The sequence below is a fragment of the Seriola dumerili genome, unplaced genomic scaffold, assembly GCF_002260705.1.
Source record: "Seriola dumerili isolate Sdu_G_001 unplaced genomic scaffold, Sdu_1.0 BDQW01000121.1, whole genome shotgun sequence".
NCBI lineage: Eukaryota > Metazoa > Chordata > Actinopteri > Carangiformes > Carangidae > Seriola > Seriola dumerili.
The window spans coordinates 1,308,967-1,330,804 of record NW_019174376.1 but is presented as its reverse complement, the minus strand read 5'-3'; the positions used below and the strand labels follow the sequence as shown (position 1 = coordinate 1,330,804).

The following is a 21,838-nucleotide window of genomic DNA, read 5'->3' as shown; positions in this document are numbered from 1 at the left end:
GGCTGAGCTGCATGCTGACTTTTCATCAAAGAGATGAAACAACTTATGACACTCAGTTGCTTTCTTGGGATTATTCATATTCCCTGTTGAGAAGCGGGGGTTGTCATATATGTGTACTGTGTTTTTTGTCTCTGCGTGTCAGAGTTTAGCTGCCACATGGCAGTTTCTTCAGAGGTGTTTTGCCCCATGGTAATGGTTATGTTTTTCATTTTCCCTCTGATCTGCTTTTTTCTCAGTTCCATCTTTTAATGAAATTGCTCTGTTTTTTATTTCTCTTTCAGTTTTGTCAGTCTTTAGAGAACAACCCCATGTAAGATGATTTGCTGCTTTGCAGGTTCTGCAGTAGTTAAACTGTAACATCAAAGATGTGTTCATGTAGGAAGCTCTGTGTCAAGTTTTTTTATTTTTTTGAAGATTGTTTGGGCATTTTTGTTTAATTGGACAGCAAGCAGTAGTAATGGGAGAAGGAACAGTTTACAAGCTGGAATCATGCTGACAATGTTGCAAGTACATGGCATGTGGCTTGGAAGCATGCCATTTGAGACATACTTCATACATTCATTATGAAGTCCCAGTATGTGTGTTTGAGGATAAAATGAATTTCATGCAGCAGATAAATATGTGAATGTGACCACACAGGAGCCATTGCCAACAGTTTAAGTATCCCCAGAAGATAAATGCGAGTGTGTAATTCTGCATTGTGTGAAAATCAAAGTTGCTTTGGTTAGAAATGTAGTGCTGGCCTTGAAATCCAGTCCTAATAGCATCATTATAGATTCATCAGAGACATCAGTATCAGTTTATGCAAGCATCGTCCTGCTGCATCATCAGCCTTATCAAGGTTCAGATCTCAAAATCTTTTTCTCTTTCCTCTACCCTCCTTTTCTCGTGCTTATCTCCTCATCTTTCTTTCTTTTTTCTTCTTCCCCTCTTCGTCGTCTTTTCTTTCTCACCTTCCCCTTCCTTCCTAATCTTCCCATGTCTTCTCACGTCCTGTACCACCTCCTCTTGCTTGTTCTTCTCTTTCTCCTTCTTCCCTCAGTTTGCTGCAGTGCATCACTAGCAGGCACATTAACATCCCATCTCCATTACCCAGCAACGTCCTGAGAGAGATTCTCTGCCTTGTACCACCTTCCTTGCTCTCTTATTCTTCCTTCCCACTTGTACCTTTCCCACCTTCCTTTAATTTTATAGTATTTTGAGTTTTCATTGTTTGCCTATGTTCTGCTGTTCCACCCATCTGTCTTTTTTATAGTATTCATTCTTTTCATTATGCATGTGATCATCACCACCTCCTCTCCTCTCCTCTCCTCTCCTCTACTCTCCTCTCTGTGATGAGCTGTGCTGTTCTGTTTCAAGGGAGTGGATGCCCTTGGTGTGACCGTGAGAGAGATGGGCTAAAGCTCTGCAGTAGCAAGCCAGCGAGTGAGTAAGCAAGTTGTTTTCACTGTGTATGTGTGTGAGTGTGTATATTCGGATAATAGGAGATGGAGGTTGAAAGAGGCACAGTCTGTGTGTGTGTGTGTGTGTGTGTGTGTGTGTGTGTGTGTGTGTGTGTGTGTGTGTGTGTGTGTGTGTGTGTGTGCGCGTGTGTGCGTGTGTCTGTCCGTTCTGGGTAGCACCAGTCTGTATTATTTGCGTAATGCAACTCAACCAGGCAGTTCTGGTTAACATGCAGCCCAGACTGTCTGTCCTCTGAAGCCAACCATTCCCAAAGCGGCCTTGTCTCTTCTCTTCCCTCCATCACTCTTCATCACACGCTTCCTGGTCACCTAATCTGACTCTCCTCTCCTCCCTTGAAGGGATTTAGAGGCTAATCTCGCTTCATTTGCAACATTTTGTCACATTTACTGACACTTTTCTTATGTCGCTCACGAACACAGCTTCACTCCATTGAGTCCATGTCCACTGGATTTAAGGACAGTTTTGAGTCATAAAGTAATAGTAGTATCAAAATTGCAGAATGTAGATGGGAAAGGATATTACAAGGACCTTTTTTTATTTTAAACTAGCAACTGTCACTGAAAAGGATAACATATATTATATTAAGGTGTTATATCAGGGACAGTCCTCTTCAGCTGCTTTCTTTGGCCAGGAGTGTTCAAGTCTCATCCTGAGGACTTCCATTAGAATAGAAATGGCTAATGACGGAGTGATAAATTTTATTACTTAAAAGGATTGGGGCTCTTGTCTGATTACTTCCTTGAAGGTATAATTTAAGATTCGTCTCTCTCTCTCTCTCTCTCTCTCTCTCTCTCTCTCTCTCTCTCTCTCTCTCTCTCTCTCCCCCCGTCTTTCCCTCTGTCTCTATCTGTCCTTTTCACTCGATTTCTCTCTCTCTCTTTCCCACTGTGTGTGTCACTCTGCTCTGTCCAGGACTGTCATAACAGAGTGATCATGAGGATTCTAATGGTTCTACTTAAAAATGTGTTATACTGTACATGAAAGCATTTAAAATTCATTGTTGTGTTATAAGGAGTTTAGCTAGATGGATTAGCATAGTCAAACTTGTTATTGTTTGAAATTAAGTGTTTGATTCTCTTGTTCTTTATTAAACCGTAATATTGGTGGAAAAGTTTAGACACTGATGAACCCACTGACAAAAGAAGCACTTTCTTTTGTAAGCAAATAGTGAAATTAAATGTAATTTATGCTTAGAAATTGTAATGTCACTTCTAATCCTAATGCCCGCAATTCCTTTGTGTTAAACATAATGTTTATTAATTGTAGCAATAAAGTTGTTTTAGTATTGTATCATGGATGAAAGTATAATTACAGAAAAGTAGCAGAATAATTTGAAAAGTTGATCTTCTTTTCTTTTGGAAATTGAATTTTGTAGAAAGTAAATCATGTTGATACTTGCAGGTATGTTTATATGCTTTGTTTTTGTCCACCATAACAGCATTTTCCTGAGTTCTAAACATGCTTAATTGTGTCAGTGTAAAATATGTAAATAAGAAAACAATGTCCAGTCATAGGAATTTTGTAATGTACCACTTTGTATTTCTATGTAATAAGTTTTCCTCTATCCTGTCTAAATGTTAGAGCACTTAACAGGAGGGAATGAAAATAGCTGTAATGCAAAAGGCTTATTTAGTCAAAAACAATACAGATTAAAGATGTTTTGTTCATGCTAGCTTAATAGCCCAATCTTTTTTAACAAGCACAGGATGTAGGCTAAGAGCTGCTTTGTGTGTGTGTGTGTGTGTGTGTGTGTGTGTGTGTGTGTGTGTGTGTGTGTGTGTGTGTGTGTGTGTGTGTGTTAGCGTGTGTGTGTGTGTTAGCGTGTGTGTGTGTAGGGTTGTACTCTCTGTAGCCTATGTAAGCTAGCATTATTCTCAGTGCCAGGCAGATCAGTTGCATAGCAACAAGAACTTTTTGAGGGCAGGAAATCTTTTAGCAGTGGAATGTGTCAAGCACAAGAACAGTACAAAAGGAAAGAGAAAGATACATACTGTACATAGCCCAAATTCCCATATTCATGTAATTGCATTTATTACTGGTAATAATCTCTGGACATAAACTATAATACAGCAGATGGTCTTTTTTGATTACAACTGTGACATACTCGGCATTTGGTTTTTCACTGTACTAAATATCTAAGTGTCAGATAAACATTTGTGACATCCTCAAGATCTCCCAAACTCTAGCAGACGTAAGAAGACCCTTGCAGTCAGTATTGCATCAACTTTTGTTTGAAAAATCACAGTTTCTGCACTAGAAGTTTATATAGAAAGTAACAGCAGCTTTATTCATGCAACACTGCTGAATAAAGCAATCGCAGTAACTGATGGGAATGTTTGGAATATTTGGTCTCGGTTTGTCTCTTAGCATATAAGGAGACCTTCTGGGCATACAGAAAGTTGGTCTTATTCAGGCACTGTACTGTACACTTTCTTCTTGCAAACAGTTTCCTAAATGCTTGGAGGAACATAGGTAGTTAACTTTAACGAAAGCCATTTAAAGAGAGACACACAGAGACTAGCTCAAAGGTTGTTGAATTTACAGCAACAGAAGTCACACAAATAATGTATTAGATATCATACTTCAAAATATGCATGTGCATGTATATGGGGTGTGTGATCACACACTTACAGGCTGCATTAAAGTGATGATCTGTACTGTAAGGCTGCAGAAGTGACTGCGGTGAGAAGTGGTATTAATGACTCTGTAGAGTGCTTACCCAGCACCTGTTGGGCTGTTGTGGGATATGTGGTCGTGGTCGTGTGCTGTGGTGTGTGTCTGTGTGTGTGTGTGTCTGTGTGTCTGTGTGTGTGTGTGTGTGTGTGTGTGTGTGTGTGTGTGTGTGTGTGTGTGTGTGTGTGTGAGCGCGCTCTGAATGGTGCCAGAGGTCAAAGCAGAATCTAGTTAAACTACTTCTTGCTGGAGATTACCTTCCTCCTTCCCACTATATATCCTCCTCTTATTCTCACCTCTTTACTGTACTCTACTCAGACACTATCCTGTGTTTCATTAGCATGGTTAATGCTTGGGGCCTTTTGTAGGGTGTGAAAAGAAAACCCATTTTGCATATCTCTGTGTTTCCCCTACCATTGCCTGGAGGGGAGGGGGCACCCCAACCCACCCCCACCCCACCAAGAGACAGAAGAAAAAAACATTTTTTATTTACATTATTTACCTATTTTATGTGTAGTCGTTTCATTTCGACTCAATGTGAGAGTCTCTAGTGTTTTTCTGTCTTTTATGGTCGCTTGTCCGTCCTCTCCTCTGCTTCATGTATCACCGTGTGTGTGTCTTAGCCTGTCCCCACACACATGGAGCAGAGGAGAGACCGGCTGACAACTCGTTACATTAAGTGCAATAAAAGCTTTCCAACAAGTGTTATAAATTCCTCTAAAACCGAAGATAGACAGACATCGCCACCCAAACATCCTAAAATCAGGCGAAAATATCAGTGTTTTTTTTTTTTTGTTTTTTTTTTAGATGCAAGCAATCTGGTGACAATGGTGAGGATGCTTGCCCTGCTGCTGATGGCAGGGAAGCTAGTCCTGAGAGCTCTAGCTGCTCTCTTGCTGTTACAGCTACAAAGATAAGCCGACGGCCCCAAAGCAGTCAACCTAGGGGAAACAGTGGTTCACACGTCATGCTATCTAAAATCACACACAGGGGTGATATTGTGTCAGCTTTGTTTGGTTCAGTGTAAACAAGCAAAGGCGGCATAACAAGGGATCTACTCAACGGCAATATAGTGGGATCTGTCATTCTCAATATTTTGGATGCTGCTGATCACACAAATACAGTTTGTAAATCAGGGTAAGTGGAATAGAGTGTACTCAATTTTGAGTTACTTATCTCACTCGATATTTTACCCTGTATCAATTTTATTTTGAAACATATAGTTATATAGTATTATAATTTGTTAATTTCAGAAACACACAAAGCTTAAACACCACAATGTATGTATTACTGTCATTACACTACATCTCATACAGCTCCGCACACTACATCCTCTAAAATGATCATACAGTTGAATCAACAACTGTCTGAAACTATTTTATTACAAACTGAACATTAAAACCTTCGTGAAGGAGGATTTAGTGCAGGACTGTTGTATTAGACTGCATCAGTTTTAGCTAGATGTTCCTAATAAATTGCCAACTGAGTTGCACTTGAGTGTGTATTAGTAATTATCAGTTGTATGCACATCCTGCAAAGTGCCTGACTGGAATAAATTGGTTGCACTCGATGCTGTCCTCATCTGGGAACTGATACACCTGCAGCCTAGAAGATGCTCTTTAATTTAATAGTTTTATCATATATCATTATTGTCACCAATGTGTTTCAACATGTTTACTCAGACATTTTAACTGACTTACTTTGTACTAGTATCTGAGTACATTTTTTTGCATTTGAGTAATTTTAATTCTACTTGATTAAATGATCTTTTAAGTAACAATAATGAGTGGCTGTTCAGGTGTAAGTGTGGTGCCTCATTTCCGGTTGTTGGAGTTTCTGTTACTGGTAGCGCTCATTGCTTCTCTATCTTAACACAGTTAACGTTGCTGTTTTCTTCATCACAATGACTAACTACCCGCTGTACATTTAAACATGCACTAGCTCTGCTCAAGCACTCAAAGCTCTCTGCTCCTTTTAGTCACTTTCACTAACTCAGCAGTAGATTACATGCTATTCAGATCTGCCAGTTACTTTAGCTTAGCAGTTAGCGATGGCTTCTCTCTCTCTCACTCTCCTGCTCTCTCTTACTTGGTGTGTCTTGGGTCAAGAAATTAACTTGTTCATCAGAGTGTGGTGTTTTGTTGTAACTTCAGTGTAGGGGATTGTGATGTTTTTTACAACTTCAGCAATGTCTGCTGTCTTATCTTCAACACACAGCTCTGCATGCTGACTGGAGCTGCGCAAGTCTGTACCCGTCTGTGTACACAGTAGCCTTCTGCCTTCAGTTGATAGGCTATTACTCGTGATGTGTAGCCAATCAGATGGTGCTGTGGGCGGGACACTGCTCCAGACCACAGAATGATGACTACAGACGGAGACAGATAGCTGCATGAGAGCTAAAGTAGCACATTTTAAAATTAATTTATTTTATGGGTTAAAAAAAATAATGATTCTTATAATTGGAAAAATGCTGAACATTGCATCCGATAATCATCCAGGCCGGTAATCGGTTGATCCCTAGCACATATTTTGTCATTTGTCTTGACTTTGATTTTATTTATGATTTATTCTACAATTCAAGGCACCCTTAACCATTTGGAAAGCTAATAGGCAGAAAGATTTGACTAACACACAGATGGCCGCTGAGTGTAAGGTTATATTGGCTCAGGCACAGTGATGGACAGCAACCAATAGACTAATAGACAATACTGTAGGCATCAGACAAGCATTGGGCGTGTTGGACTTGTCTTCTCCATGCAGACAGATAAGCTGTCTCTAGCTTCTTTTTCATTCAAGGTAAGCGACGATCTGTAGAGGACATGGCTGCCTCTCTGTCAGCACTCTTCTCTTCTCTTGTCTTCTCTTGTCTTCTCTTCTTTCCTTCCTCTCTGTCTCTGCTGTCCTGTCCCTATGCTGGCAATCGTTCAGTGTAACTTGGCTCTGATTAATTGGCTGCTTAAAAAAAAAAAACACGATCCTTGAAAAGTTCCTCTTACTTTAAAGCAGCTAATTTTAGATGGCGTTTGAAGTGTGAAAGTGCATTAGTGTTTATTCGTGGATAGTGAACACAGTGAGTTCTCCTGTTAATTGTATTGGACAGCGAGGTTGAGGCAATTCCAAATTGTTGTACTCTGCTTGTACTGAACAGACTCTTTCAAACCTCCTCACTGTCATCTGTGTGCAGCATTAGGACACTCTAGAGATGCTGTTCCCTATTTAAACAAACTCCAACCACTCTGGTGTCAGTTAAACAAGGGCTTCTGACATGCATTCAGAATCATATTCAAAACACATTACCTCATAAATAAAGCATGTGTTTACTCAAAACAATTGTCTGCCATTGGCCTGGTTCCCAACACGGGGGATAAAGTCGTCGTTTTCACAGATGACAAAATTAAAACAAACTTTATCTCAGTAGTTGAGACTGAAGTCATACTAGCGGCTCTGAGGCTGTTCTTTGTGAGGCTTTGAGCTAAATGATAGCATCAGCATGCTAACATGCTCACAGTGATAATGCAGATGTTAACCAGGTATAATGTTCACTATGTTCATCGTCTTAAAAAGCATGTATGTCAGCATATTTACATTCATTAATTAGCATTAAACACATAATACACCAGATTTGCATGCATTTGTTGTTTTAGTTAGTTATTATTGGACAGTTAAAAAGTTTCACCCGACAATGGTGATAGATAAAAAATGAAGGAATCACCAGAGGTCCATGAGTATTCATAGTAGTAGTAGCAGTCAGGAATACATTGTGTGGGAGCCAAGGGTGCCCCTGCAGAATGTAATATATGTATCTAGTAAATGTAGGTGTGATTTGTCCCTGGATGGAAGTGAAACCTATGACCTGCTGGTGACACTACATGATAAGTCGAAAGATTGTCGAAGTCAGTGGGATACATCCTCTGGACACTACGGATATCTGAGACAAATTTCATAGCAGTCAATCTCAAAGTTTTTACCCTTGGATCAGGTGTCAGATTTGGTTTAACGACAAAGGCAATATTCAACAGATGCAATGGAAACAAGCTTAGCGAATTAATCATGATGCACAAGAAGCATTTGACTTAAAAGTCCACTGAAGAGACTGAAAATCATAGCAGACAAAACAATCAAATATCTGTGGAGTGTTAAAGACTGTCCATTCCTTAAATTAGTAGATGAAACAAACATGAACTCCATTATTTCCATCATGTTTTCTATAAAGTTTTTTACCGTTTGAAGTTTGATTGGTGCTTTTTAATTACACCATCATGTTGCACCCTCTTCTTTTACAAAGGTTTAATGGCACTTGACTGGACAATTAATGCCTCCATCTGTTGATGAACCAGCTCCAAATATTCACATAACACCAGTGGATGGAAATATGCAGTAATTTGCTTTTCTTTTTTTCTTTGCAGAATTTCTTAAAATTTGGTTAAAATTTGTGCAGCATTTGGATGGAAACCCCCGTACCATGGTTGTGGGGATTGAGCCTTGGTTGACAGTTGGAGGATGGTATAGCATTCGCCATAGGGGGGAAAGATGAAGGTGTGGCTCTTTATAGTATATTGTGTAGGTGGAGAGTTTCAAATCTTTGAAAGCATACTGGGGGTCTGGGGTTTGTCTTTCCTATGATAAAGTGTGACTTTAGAATTTACTCTGCCTCGTATTTGCTTATTGGATGTTCCTTGCCTCCAGCTAAACTGACAGCCCTTTGTAACAATATTGACTGTTAATCATAGTGTGTTCGGAGTCCATTCACCCCCCCCCCACCACTGGCTCAGAAAACCTGTGCTGACCTCACCCGAACAGAACTGTTTTGCATAGCTGCTTTCCATTACCTTTAACCTGACACCTTTAAACAAAGGGTTTGCTGTTTATATTTCAAGAAAAGCAGCATGAGGGTTATTCCTAGAAGCCCTAAGGCATAATTGCCTTTACTTAGCAAATAGTCTTATGAGAGTGTTGATATCCTTATCTGACCCTTTGGTTTTAATATGAATTTAACGAAGAAATTATGTAATTACTCTTTTTATAGAAAGTAACGTACAAAAGCACCGCAACAAAAAAGTATTATACATGTCCAGTCTTGCTGGGAAGACTATTGTATTCATCTGAGAATGAACTGTATTCAATCACAATTGGCTGTATCTATTCATATGCATGTTCCAGTCTTTTTATAAACTATCTGGAATTGTCCAGCTTACAGGCATGCAAGAGTGATTAATCCTCTGCTACAGTTTAATCCTCACACCTCACCTCAACCAGGCATTAATTTCCCCTGGAAATGGGGGAATAAGAACTGAATATATGGCTATTTAGGAGGGAGTGTATGTGTCGAGAGAGAGAGAGGGACAGGGACAGTGAGAGGGTGAGGGAGAGGAGATAAATTAAGAAAGGAAAAAAAATGAGGAAGCAAGGGTAGATTAATGGCTTTGGACACCCAGCTTTTCTCGTCTGTACCTCACTGAATCAGAAGCGGACAGCTTTGTTAGATTATCAGTACAACAATGTGTAGCGCTGCTCCCAGGGGTCAGCCAATGAGGAACAATGACCATCACCAGCAAGGTGATGGCTTTCCCTTGCAAGAATTGGGGGGCTGTAATTAGACTTCCATCTAAACCTGCTGTGTTGTAGGGATGGTTTGGAAAAATAAAATTACAACCTTCCTTTTTCTTATCTAGTGGATCTCCACTCCATCATGATTAGAATAGTAACGGCTCTATTTTGCAATGACTGAACATTTAAAGAAAATTATTATTCCTCAAGTATCTAGCAATTACACACAACCAGTCCAAAAACTGGGAAAATAAGTTTGTGTTTTTTTGGTCAGTCTCTTTTTTTCACACTTTTTGAATTTGTGTAAGCAGCTGGCTAATCCAGTCACCACTTCTATGTGCAACCAAGAGTTAACTGTGTTCTTTGTTGAAAGTCAATTACCAACATGGGGAGGAGGAAAAAGCCCTGTTTGACGTGCATGTCTCAACAGTGAGCCCTAGTTCTCCACCCCCACACATACAATTACTCTTTACCAGACTCTTAACAACCTTCTGAAATCTCTGTTTTCCCTTGTTGTTAGGTGTTAAGAATGGCCTGTGTGGTCATTCATTAATGTTTCAGCACCACCACAAGAGCTGAGTCATCAACTTTTTTTTGCAGTTTCTGCACTGCCATTCAGCCTGTGAAATATTTGTTCAGATTTAAGATTATTACTGCCAATATAAAATAAAGTACCTTCTCTGAATCCAGTCAAGTAAGGATTAGGTCATTATTGTGTTTATATAGGTACATTAGCCTTGTGGATTTTGGCTGTCAGATATCCAGGACTATAGGACTATTATTATCCAGGACTATAGGACTATTATTTATACTATTATTACTAATTATACTATTAGGACTATTGCCACTAATTTCCCAATTCGATTATATTTGATTCAGTACTGATTTGGTTACCGATATTTCAGTTACAATAGCAATAGTTTTTTTGGAAATGAAAGAGAATCTCAGGGAACTAATGATGTAAATTGTACAAGGAACCCTTTAACCTTGTGCATCATTAAAGTATCCTTAGCGTAGGAAAGTGTTCAAATCATGTTATTCAAGTGGCTTTAAAATACACAATTTGTTAAAACCATTTGTGTGATCTATGAATACAAGTCTATTGACATAGAAATATTTAGTGATTAATGCATTAGGGGGCTTAACTTTTTTTGGATACTGCCACTGCCACGGGAAAGAGCAAATAGAAACACGAGAAGGAGAGGGATGGTATGACAACAGTCCCATGGGACTCAAAGCCGGGATGTTGTGCTTACACAACAAGTTGCACACTGCTTGCCCAGATGAACAGACAATTTTTAACCTGTATAATTCTGACAAAACTCCTTTATTTGACACTAAGGGTACACCCTCAGTTGAAAAAGCTAGAGTGAGTGTTTGCTGCTGTTTTATGTTCTGCCCACACTATCTGTCATTGTGTAATGTCCCCTTCTCCTTTGCCTACCCTTGCCTCTCGGTTTGGTATGCAGGAAGCTTCGCTAAGGAGAATTTGACTGAGTTCAACCCTATCTGTCGGACGATGTCTCCCTGTCTGCTGGCTCTGTGTGTTGGTGTGTGTACGTGGGAGTAGGTGTCATAGTTTTTGTGTGCCTCACGGGCTTGTATGTGTGTGTGTTTCCATTAGTCTTATGGCTTATGGCTGTCCTTGGGGAGTTAGATGAAGCTCTCCATCACTATTGGAACAAGGACTGAGAGGAGAGAAAAGAGACACAGAAGTGTAGAGAGAGGTAGAAGAGAGGAAAATAGGATGGGATGATGAGGCTCTCATACTACTGTATTGCCTGCCATGCTGGTTGTGATTGTATGAGTCACAGATTACTGCCCACATATTAAATACCCAGATTTTGTTGATTTTGTTTTCAACAATGGGGAAACACATTGTGGGATGGTGCTCTCAGTATTTGCCAAAAGGTTTAGCATATTTTATGCTAAAACTAAAAATGTAAGTGATTAACAGGATTTCGGTTGATAGCTGTAGAGATAATTGATTAATCATTTACACTTTTCAAGCCAAAATGGAAAATATTGTGTTTTTGTTTGTCTTATATGATTTTTAGAATTATTTTCTCATAATTTTTTGCTAAAATGACAAATCAGTTAATCAAGAGACCAGTTGGTAGATTAATCAGTTATGAAAATAAACATTTAGTTGCAGCCCTAATGTGGAAGTGGATTGGTGGTGCTTAAGTAGAGCATGATGGTGCAGCACCATGGGGAAAGCCGTCTATAGTAAATTAAATGTGGTCTTTGATGAAAAGTAAATATGTATAGGCTATTTATCTTTTTATTTATTTTATTTTATTTTTTTTAATTTTGAATATAGCTCATCAAAAGGCATCGCAGAGAACGGCTGATTGTGGAGCACAAATCAGACTAATGTCATCATGCAGGATGGAGAATGGCTGTGAAAAATATGATTGGATTAGTGATTTACATAGAGGAGATGAAATGAATCACATAGAGAATGTAGTTTGCATCCTGATCTTTAGGTAGTGTGGCTTCTTGGTGAAGATAAGGAGCAGCTTTATGTTTTGAGGGAGCGTACTTTACAATTGTATAAATCATGCTAAACAGCACATACGATTTTTGATTCCTACTGTATCATTCATATGAATTGTGCTCTATTTGAAAAAAAGACTTTCAGATTGTCATTTTCTTTTAAACACTCCTGTATTACAGGCCTGTTTAACAAATTGGAGATAAACGTATGTTCTTCAGGGCTCTTGCACACACATGTATCGGTCACTAGTATGGCATTTGTCCTGATTTATGAAACGTATCAAAAGTAATGTGAAAGAAATGACCTCATGTTGAAATTATAGCTTGCATCTTGGAGTTTTGGTGAAACAGGCCTTGGACTCTTAACACATGGGCGTAGAATTGGGACTGGGCTTTCACTCTTCATAACTGTCTGAGACTATTGCTGCAAGGAAGTGCAGACATGCAGCGTGTGAGTAATAAATTAGATTAGACAGAGTGTGTGCGATGGTGACCTCTCATAGAGAAAGGTTAGAGACCTTTGGGAGTCATCTCATTAACTGCATGCTTGTGTGTGTGCACAGACACAGTGCATGGTCTTATTTTACTACAGCACTCAGGAGATGGCCTAAAGCTTCCGCAATTAATAAGGCTAATGGTTATTGGCTGGTAGCTAGTGACCAGGATATGAGATGTCTGATTGACCTGAGGTAAACATGGCACTTTATGGGTTAACAGATCCCTTCTGGATGGAAATGGAGCTTTTATGGGAGGGAGCAAAGAGGCCATTTATAACGAGAAGGACAAAGAGGATGAGGAGCGTTATACTAATGTGTCTAATAGGCTTCTTGAATGACTGTCATTTAATTAAGATGGATGGTATGAATTTCTCTTAAGTTAAACGTGTGTGTGTGTGTGTGTGTGTGTGTGTGTGTGTGTGTGTTTTCTGTAGTGTGTAGACATGCCCGCAGCATCTATTTAAAACTGGTCTACCTGCAGGATTTACATGAGGAGAAGTTGACTTTCCTATTAATGAAACAAGTGCTTAGTTTCCACTAAAAAAGGAGGTGTGACATTGTACTTTTCAACGAGAAGGCTATACAGCGGCATCTCTCTAAACATCTGAGTTGAAAACTACCTCTTTTTTTAAACCACAAGTTTCCAGGTGAACTCAAAGAGGAAATCCAAATGAGGGGGAATCTCATGATGTTTAAAGATTTATGTGGGTGGAGCAAGACAGTGAGAATTCGTATGGGTGGTCTTGGCTGTAAGGATTGGTACTTCCAGCTCTGGCTGCCTATGATATTATTGTTCCCTCTTGCTCTTTCTCCCAGGTTTTGGTGCACTGCAGCCCTGAAATCTCTGACATGCTGCATTGATATTCAGGGCCTGTTTCTGATCCCCATCACTGCTCCCCCTCTCTCTCTCTCTCTCTCTCTCTCTCTCTCTCTCTCTCCCCCTCTCTCTCTCCCCCCTCTCTCTCTCTCTCCCTCTCCCTCTCTCTATGATTCCCTTCTTCACAAAGTCTCTCTCTTGCCATGCCCTGGTCAAGATAGATGGTCCTAGCAGTTGTTCTTTATCACTTATATGGTCCACACACACACACTGTTGTCTCCAGTCTGCTGAGACATGACAATTTCCAATCCATCCATCCATCCATCCATCCATCATACACATATGTACATATATACATACATACATAGGCTTCTGTACTAAACAAAAGCTTTGCATACAAACCAATGTACTCAAACTTTGTACAGAGTTATCCAGTTATAATAATGTAGGTATACTTCAGGCTTGCCAAACAGCTGCATTTCTGTTCTGTTTTATTCTATCCCGCCTGCCTTAAACTGCATTGCTGCAGCTTCTGTGGCAGCTGTGCTCTGGTCATGTTACCGTCAAGCTGTTGCTTTGATGAATAATCTCCTTTTTGTCCAGCTTCCCTAAATTGATCCTGATTTGAATTTTTAACAAAACAGATTAGCTCAGGGATGTGTATAGTGTCCTTAATGAGACCAATTCATCTGCATACTATTATAATACAATATGGACAGTATACAGTATTTAACTCTTTGCAAACATCCAAAAAGCAGAGTAGGGAATTCTGGCTTCATCTACTTCTAAGGGGAGGGGAAAAAGCCTGAAGAGGTAAAAAGCAACTTTATTGTCAGATCAACACATTTTAGCTTGTGGTATATACTGCAAGCATTGCTGGAGTTTTTACCCCTTCCAACATCAGAAGAACTCTATCAAAAGCAGGGAAGCTTTCAACAATTATTAATTAACAACTCTAATCAGTCGTTTGTGCAAGTTTCGAAGACATGGTGTCTCAGATCAATGCCAGCAGTAGTTAAGGCTTGCTAAGCAAGCAAAGCAAGCCTGGTATTGTAGCTTGACATTCACCATGACAGAATCCAGTCTTTCTTTGAACATGCTTCTCTTTGTTGCAAACATTGTGCTGAATGCTTCATTTTCCGACACAAAACTTGCCAAATACCGAAGATAAGGATGCACTCCTTCCCTAGAGGAACAATTGGGTGGCAGTTGTGCTACTGTACAGCATGCAGTAAAAACGGAGTCCTCTATAATACTGTAGGTATGTCAGTACATGCTGTGTATTGTATCAGCTGTCCCAGCCCAGCCTGGATGTCCCAAGCTCAACTCTGTTTAACGGGTATTCATCTTAGTGGGAATAACCTAAAATGGGGGAATGCTGCTAGTGATGCTGTCCAGCATCTAATATTTACATAATACACCTGCGAGACAGGATGAGAGCAAGAGTGTTACACAGTGAGAGAAAGACAAAGAAAAAAAACTGACAAAACAGAGAGAAAAAAACGGACAGACAAATAATAGAGAGAGGGAGAAAGAGAGAAAGAGAGAGAGTTGTGACAGGATGAGATGTGGGATAGTGACGTGACGGCAACGTGACGCAAAGCTGTTATCCTCTCCTGGCGTTGCTGGCTTGCTGGATAGCCGGATGACTGGCAGGGGCAGAACAGGTGTGTTTGTGTGTAGGTGTGTGTCAGTGTAGGATGAGCCAGACATACACGCACACACAAGAGCATTATGTCCTGCAGCCATTATGTCCACTGGGGTGAGCTCTATGCAAGGTTGTGTGCGTTGTATGGGAATCCCAATCTGCAGAAGACAAGAACGACTCTGACAAGAATGCATGTCCTTGAAAGTTACCCTCCCCTCCTCTTTTTCCCTCTCTGGTTTTCACACATGCACTTGCTCCTTCTTAACCTCTATATCCTTCATTCTTGTTTCTGCCTTTGCTGCCTCCCCGGTTTTCTCCAGTCACTCTTTTATTTCTGACCTCCCTTCTAGCCCCCTCTCTCTTGCTCTGGTGCTTCCCTTTCTCTCATCCTCTTCTACATAATCGATCTATTCCCTCTGTCTCCTTCTTTCTCCCTGCGCTTTTTTCTCCATCTCTTTTCCTTCTACACTCATTTCTGAAATGAGGTTGCAAGTGTGTCTGCAGTGGACCTTCTGCTCTGCTCTGGGGGCAGACTGTCAAAGACAGGGAGTAAGAGGGAGCTACAGAGAAAGAGAGATGTAGACAAGGATTGACTGCCACATCTGTTCCCATCTTCTTCCACCCTTCCCTCTTTCTCTATCCTCATCAATTCATCTTTCCAGCTATCTATAGTGATCCCTCTATCCAGTCTTGTCAAGTGAAGAACAGCCTCTCTGCTGTGCAGCACTGTTCTCACGCACACACACACACACACACACAAACAAACACACATACTTGTACTTCTATCTTAGCGTGGACAATCATTGACATAATGCATTCCCTAGCCCCTTACCATAACTGTAACCATCACAACTAAATGCCGAACCCCAACCCTTACTCTAACCTGAACCTAAACCAAATTCTAGCCTGAACCTTAAAACCAAGTCTTAACCCTCAAACCAAGCCCTTTTAAGACCAGCCAAAATATCCTCACTTTCCCAAAATGTCCTCATTCTGTAAGGTCTATAACTCAGACTGGTCCTCACAAAGATAGAAGCACAAGTACTCTCTCTCTCTCTCTCTCTCACACACACACACACACACACACACACACACACACACACACACACACACACACACACACACACACACTCTCTCTCACTCTCTCACACACACATGTCCACCCCTGCTGCCTGCCGACATGGTACAGGCTGTGCATTGAGACAGCCCCAGCTGAGGCAGTAGCAGTGAGAGTGCAGCTTAGCGAGTCTCTACACACACACGCACACCTACACTCACTCACTCACACATACATACACACACACATACTGAACACTGCTGTGGTGGTTAGTCCGCCGCTGCATCATTTTTAGGTGGGAGGATTTTCACGTCATGGTGATGGTGGTGACAACCTTGCTGCCATGTAAGTATACATTGTCCTTGAGTATAATGTGAAAGAAAGAACAGCTTATCTGCTTTTTATTCTTTTGGTGCAAATCATCTGCATGTTGGGAGGCTATGATGAATATTATCTGTACACATTTCATGTGTGTCTGTTTGTGGGTATGCAGAACATGGGTAACACTGTAGCCCTGTGTCGGCAGCAAGGGGGTGAGAAGCAGGTGATCTGTGATAGAGGGAGAGGAGAGATGAAGATGAAGGAAATAATTCTCCTGCAGAATGGAGTCATGTTTTGCGATCTATTTGTTATGTGTGCATCTATCTTTGTTCAGGGCTCCAGACTGTGAGCAAGCATTTTTTGAGAGCGTGCCAGTTAAAATTTCACGTGGTTGCATTTGTTGCAAGTGCATGATGATCATTAGGCTGTTTTGGTGCTGTTTTGGATACTGCGTTAGCCATTGTGGTTGAAAGTAGTACCCTTTCTTTTTCTTTTTCACTGGCTCAGTCAGTCTCTCCCTACTCGCACTCTCCCCGGTGAAACAATCCATTTAGCTTTTACCGTGTTCCAAAGATGAAGATTATTTTTTGATGATTATTTTAAAAAAACAAAATGAAGAGAGAGAGGTGGAGGCTGACGGACAGGGATACCCAACGAGAGGTCCCGCCTCAGGCACAAGTGATGATGAGAGTGCAGGTGCAGGCAGGGAGAGACCAGCTAAGCCAGTGACAAAAAAAAAAACTTTCAACCACAGTGGCTAATGCAGTACCCGTGGTTGTGGTACAAGGGCAATGTGCTGTGCTGTGTGTGTATTGTAGGCAGTGTGGCCTGTCCATGGCAGCCAACTCTAAACTTGTCACCGAGTCAACTCAGTTTAAGCTTGGAACTTTGAGCTTTGCACAAAGACAGTAAGAAACACCCCTCTCTCTCTCTCTCTCTCTCTCTCTCTCTGCTCTCACTCACTCAAACTCACTTACTCACTCACTCACTCACTCACTCACTCACTCACACACACACACACACACCAACACACACACACAACACACACAACACACACAAAGTCTGTCTAGTTGACCTGGCCATCGGAGACAGGAAGAATCCTGCTGCATCAGTGGCCGGTGGAATCTTGAAAAATCTTTTTCTTCCCAGCTCTCTGCGAGCTGTCTTGGTGCGTTACAGTGTGCTGTGCAGTGGTGCTGTACAGTGTACTGCATCACAGATATGCAAGCATATTGTCAGTATATATGTATGTGTTGGTGTGTGTGTGTGTGTGTGTTAATAGTATAATTTATAATATATATATAATATACTATAGTAATTTCTGAATATGTCGATAGATGGTAAAGACTAGATTAGATAGATAGATAGATCGACAGCACATAATATAATTATGTATGTTGTGTTAGTCCGGCTCTAGACAAACTGCCTTTTAGGAGAATTCAGATCATCTGTCTTGTCTTTCTCTGATGAAAATGTTTCATGTCACCTCTTCACTTGTAGGCATCGTTGGCAGCAATGAAGTCTGCGTCTTCTTTCGTCATTATGACTGGTTCTGTCTAGCCAGCAGCTTTGCCGCGTAACTCATCAAATGATGGTTTGCTTGCGAGCTTCTTCCTGCTTAGCTAAATAGACTGTTTGGCATGGTGACTTGAATTAATAGGGAAATTTATCCCTTCTCCATCCGTATCGTAGCGGTCTGCTTTTTGCTGATGGTTGCTTGCTGGCTTGTGCTGAGATACTGTCAAGGCTTATGACTTGGAATTTCCATGCTGTTAGTTGAAATTTTGCTTATTGTCTTATCACTGACAGGATCACTGCTTGTTGTTTGGCTTGCTTAACTTTCCAGTCCAGTTCAGTGGACAGCGTTAGTCGTTGTGACAAAAAAAAAAAAGTCAATCAGAGAAATGTCAGCCAAGGCATTAGGCAGTCAAACAACCAGTCAGCCATTTGCTAGACCACCAAGCATTCGGTCATCCTGCAATCATTCAAGTCAGCAAATCAGTTGTTCAGTTCCATTCATTCAGTCAGTCAGCCACAACTGTTAGACAGGCTGTTCATAGAAATTGATTGTGCTCTGTGGGCTGGGATGACTGTGTACCTCAACCATCAGCTCCAACTGCACCAAGACCAGCCGACAGCTCAGAAGCAAAGTCAGTCCCTCTTTTCTTTCTTTCTTTCTTTCTTTCTTTAAATCCCTTTCTTTTTTAATCCCTTTCTAAAGTATGGAAAACACACAGGTGATGAGGCAGTCATTGACAGAAGACACAGAAATGTGAACATAGACTGAAAAATGGAGGAAAGAAGGAAAATTTGGAGCAGGAGAGATGAAAATATATTTATCAGCTGTCTCATTGTTCCCTCTGAAACTCACATCTTTCAAAACAATTTTAGATATCTTACCCACACATTGATGCATTATAGGAATAGTAGTAGCATCAATCCAGGAGTAGACTCATCTACTAAACTCAATACTGTAATATGAGCTTTAACCAGTCCTTCACTTGTGTGGTTAAGAAAAATACCAAGGTTTGCTTTTTCCATGTGGAGGTGCTTCATGCAATATTTATACAGAAATGTGTTATTAAACAATCATTAAACAAACAACAGATAAGTACAAGAAAAAACAGCCTCCAGAGAAAATCCATACCTTTGCACTGCTCTGTATATCTCATATAGTCAGGAGAGAATCTGTAGCGCGCAATGCATTAAATTTTGCTGTGTCACCATCACTTGTGTAGCATGGCGACATAATGCAGTGGTAACGAGACCTGAACATTTATTTTCTACAAAAAAAAAACGAAATCTTGAAAAGGAGGACTTGAGCCAAGGACAGATGCTGTTTCATAGTTATTTCTTCTTGTCTTTGGTAATAACAAATGACAGAGGATAATAGATGGTGCTCTAATAGGTTATAAATAAGCTCTTTTGAGTTTGTAAGCCTTTCTCCAGTGGAAGAACTCTTAGAGACACACAGAGGAGAGAAAAGAAACAGGAAGAGGAGAGGAGGGTGAGAGGGGTGAGTTTTGGTAGAGTGCAGAGGAGAAGACTGTCACGCATTTTGAAGACAGTTTAGATTCAATTCTTACTCTTAATTCAGCCCAAATGTTTCAAAGCCTTCCCATTTTTTTTTTTTTAGAGAACTAAGGTCTTAGGAGCAGAAGTTGGCAGCAATAATAATTTTATAAGCTTCAAACAAAATTCTTTTAACTCAGTTATATTGAAGACGACAATGGTAGTTCTAGAAAGTTTCCAGTCCACAATTTTTTTTTTACCTTAATGTTAAATATACCTCAGGTAGCAAGTGCTCATAAGATGTTTGAAAGCAGGACGTAGCATTGCAGGCAGTCGTGTGGACTTTGACACCCACTTGGTTGGGATTGTAATGTCACATTGCAATTGGATCCCGCAGTAGGCATCGATGTTTTTTCTAATTGATCTTATTCCAGGTGAAAAGACTTTGAGTTCCAGACCCCCCCAAAAAACCCATTATGTGAGAATCTGACAGCACAGTGCGTTGTGCTTGTGCACTACACAAGTGTATGGCGCAGTGAGAGACAGTGACTAATAGCTTTTATTATTCTCTGTTCCTCGCCTGTCAGTCATTAATAATTTTGGTATGTTGGCCTGTGATTGGATGAAAGACGTTTTTTTAAGAAAAGTGATGTGGCAGTGAGGACTTGATTTTCACACTGCATGAAAGTTCATGTTTTTTAGTTTTCTTCTTAGACAGATTTGATAGTCATTGCGTTACTTTGAAACAACTTGAATTCAAAGCTTTCTTTCTTTCTTATTCACATCAATATGATGGGATATCAAGCCATGTTTGATTAACCTTGTTGGGCATTTTTCTCAGGCGGGCGAAAGCTATTGGAGGGGGGCTTGTTGGCAGGAGTCCGCATTGACTGAGTATTTTCCATCCATCGACTGAAGTTTTTAAACAGACCGGAGAAGTCTGAAGGCTGTCCCATCATTTCGGTTACAGATTGGAGCCTGTGGCAGCTGCACCCTGTGCAAGAAGGAGCGGCATTCTGAGGGGATTTCCTCCTGGTGAAGCTAGTACTTGCAGATCGGGGAAATCCCAATCAGAGTAGTCTTACGGACTTCTGATCACGCTCCCTGGGAGAAATGTTCCCAGCTTGCGGCTGTCCGAGGGTTGTGAACTTTCATATTTTAATTGTAATTGTTCCTAATTCTGCAAAATTTAGTAGTTCATATTTCCTGTTCAGGCGGTGTTTTTAGTGCCTCCGCTGTAACTATGAAATTTTTTTTTTTTAATTTACTCATGTGGTTGTGAAAAGTGACAACACGGTCCAGTGTCTGTTTTGGTTGAATCTATCTCTCCATGCCTTTAACAAATGCATAATCTGAGTTGTTTTTGAAGAATTAATGCTGTTAAAATAGGTCTCATGAATAATTACAAATAATATTAAAATCAATAGAAATAATAGATTAGATGGAATTTTACCGACCCTGTCCATTATCAAATCCGACAATTTTTTATTCTTCAAATAAACTAATTTATTACAATGTTTCTGAGCGATGACGCTGAGGTATGTTTATGCAGATTAAATGCATATTTTTCAATCAAACAAACTACATTAAGGTTCAATGTGGGTTTAGACGCAGCTGTTTACCGTTTGATATCGTATTTTTTCAATATGTAAACATTTAATTCACATCAAATACATTTATTAATTGGTTGGAAATAGCGCTAAATTGCTGTTTTGCCTGCCGTATTTTTGATGCTACACTGGGACTAACGTATAAATTTTTTTTTTAGCATGTAACAATGTTGCAGTGTATGTTTGCATTTGGTTTGCTACAACACCGTTGTTGTTTCTCCTCTCCACTTTCGTCACTGCTTCAGATTATTCAGTCAAGGAGCAGGGAGACAATATTAAAGTGGTAAATCAGTTAAAAGTGGTGGATATGAAGCTTTGTACATATCATCTCCAGCTCACATTTTAGATGATATTCACGTTGAACACTTTAATAGCAAACTTGCTTTGGCCATAACAATACAGAATGAAATAACCCTGTGCCCATCTCATGCGACCTTCAAAACTAGAATTGCCTTCAATGGCTATTATTGAGTGACAGTCCAAAAACACACTTTCTAACAGTGTTTGTAATGTCAGGTATTTGGTTAGAATTGAATATAATCCTAATAAGTGGTAAAAGTGTTTGAACATGGGAATGTTAATGGGAGAGCTATCTCTATAGCAACCCAAAGTGTCTCTAAAATTGCAGATAAAATGGTAAATATAGATAATAATCTCAGTTTTACTGTTTGTGTAAAAAGGATGGATCTCTTG

The 21,838-nt window shown here is 40.2% G+C and overlaps 1 protein-coding gene across 2 annotated transcripts in view; it reads left to right on the top strand.

The window, feature by feature from the left end:
• The window catches only part of atp2b2 (ATPase plasma membrane Ca2+ transporting 2), a 130,055-nt gene that overhangs the window by 21,986 nt on the left and 86,231 nt on the right, over positions 1-21,838 (top strand). Inside the window, exon 1 of one of the 2 annotated variants that reach the window (XM_022748377.1) lies at positions 16,474-16,547. The exons of the other annotated variant lie outside the window; for it this stretch is intronic. The gene's annotated coding sequence lies outside the window, so the exon portion shown is untranslated. Of the gene's footprint in view, positions 1-16,473; positions 16,548-21,838 lie in introns of those variants that run through there. 2 annotated transcript variants of the gene reach the window in all.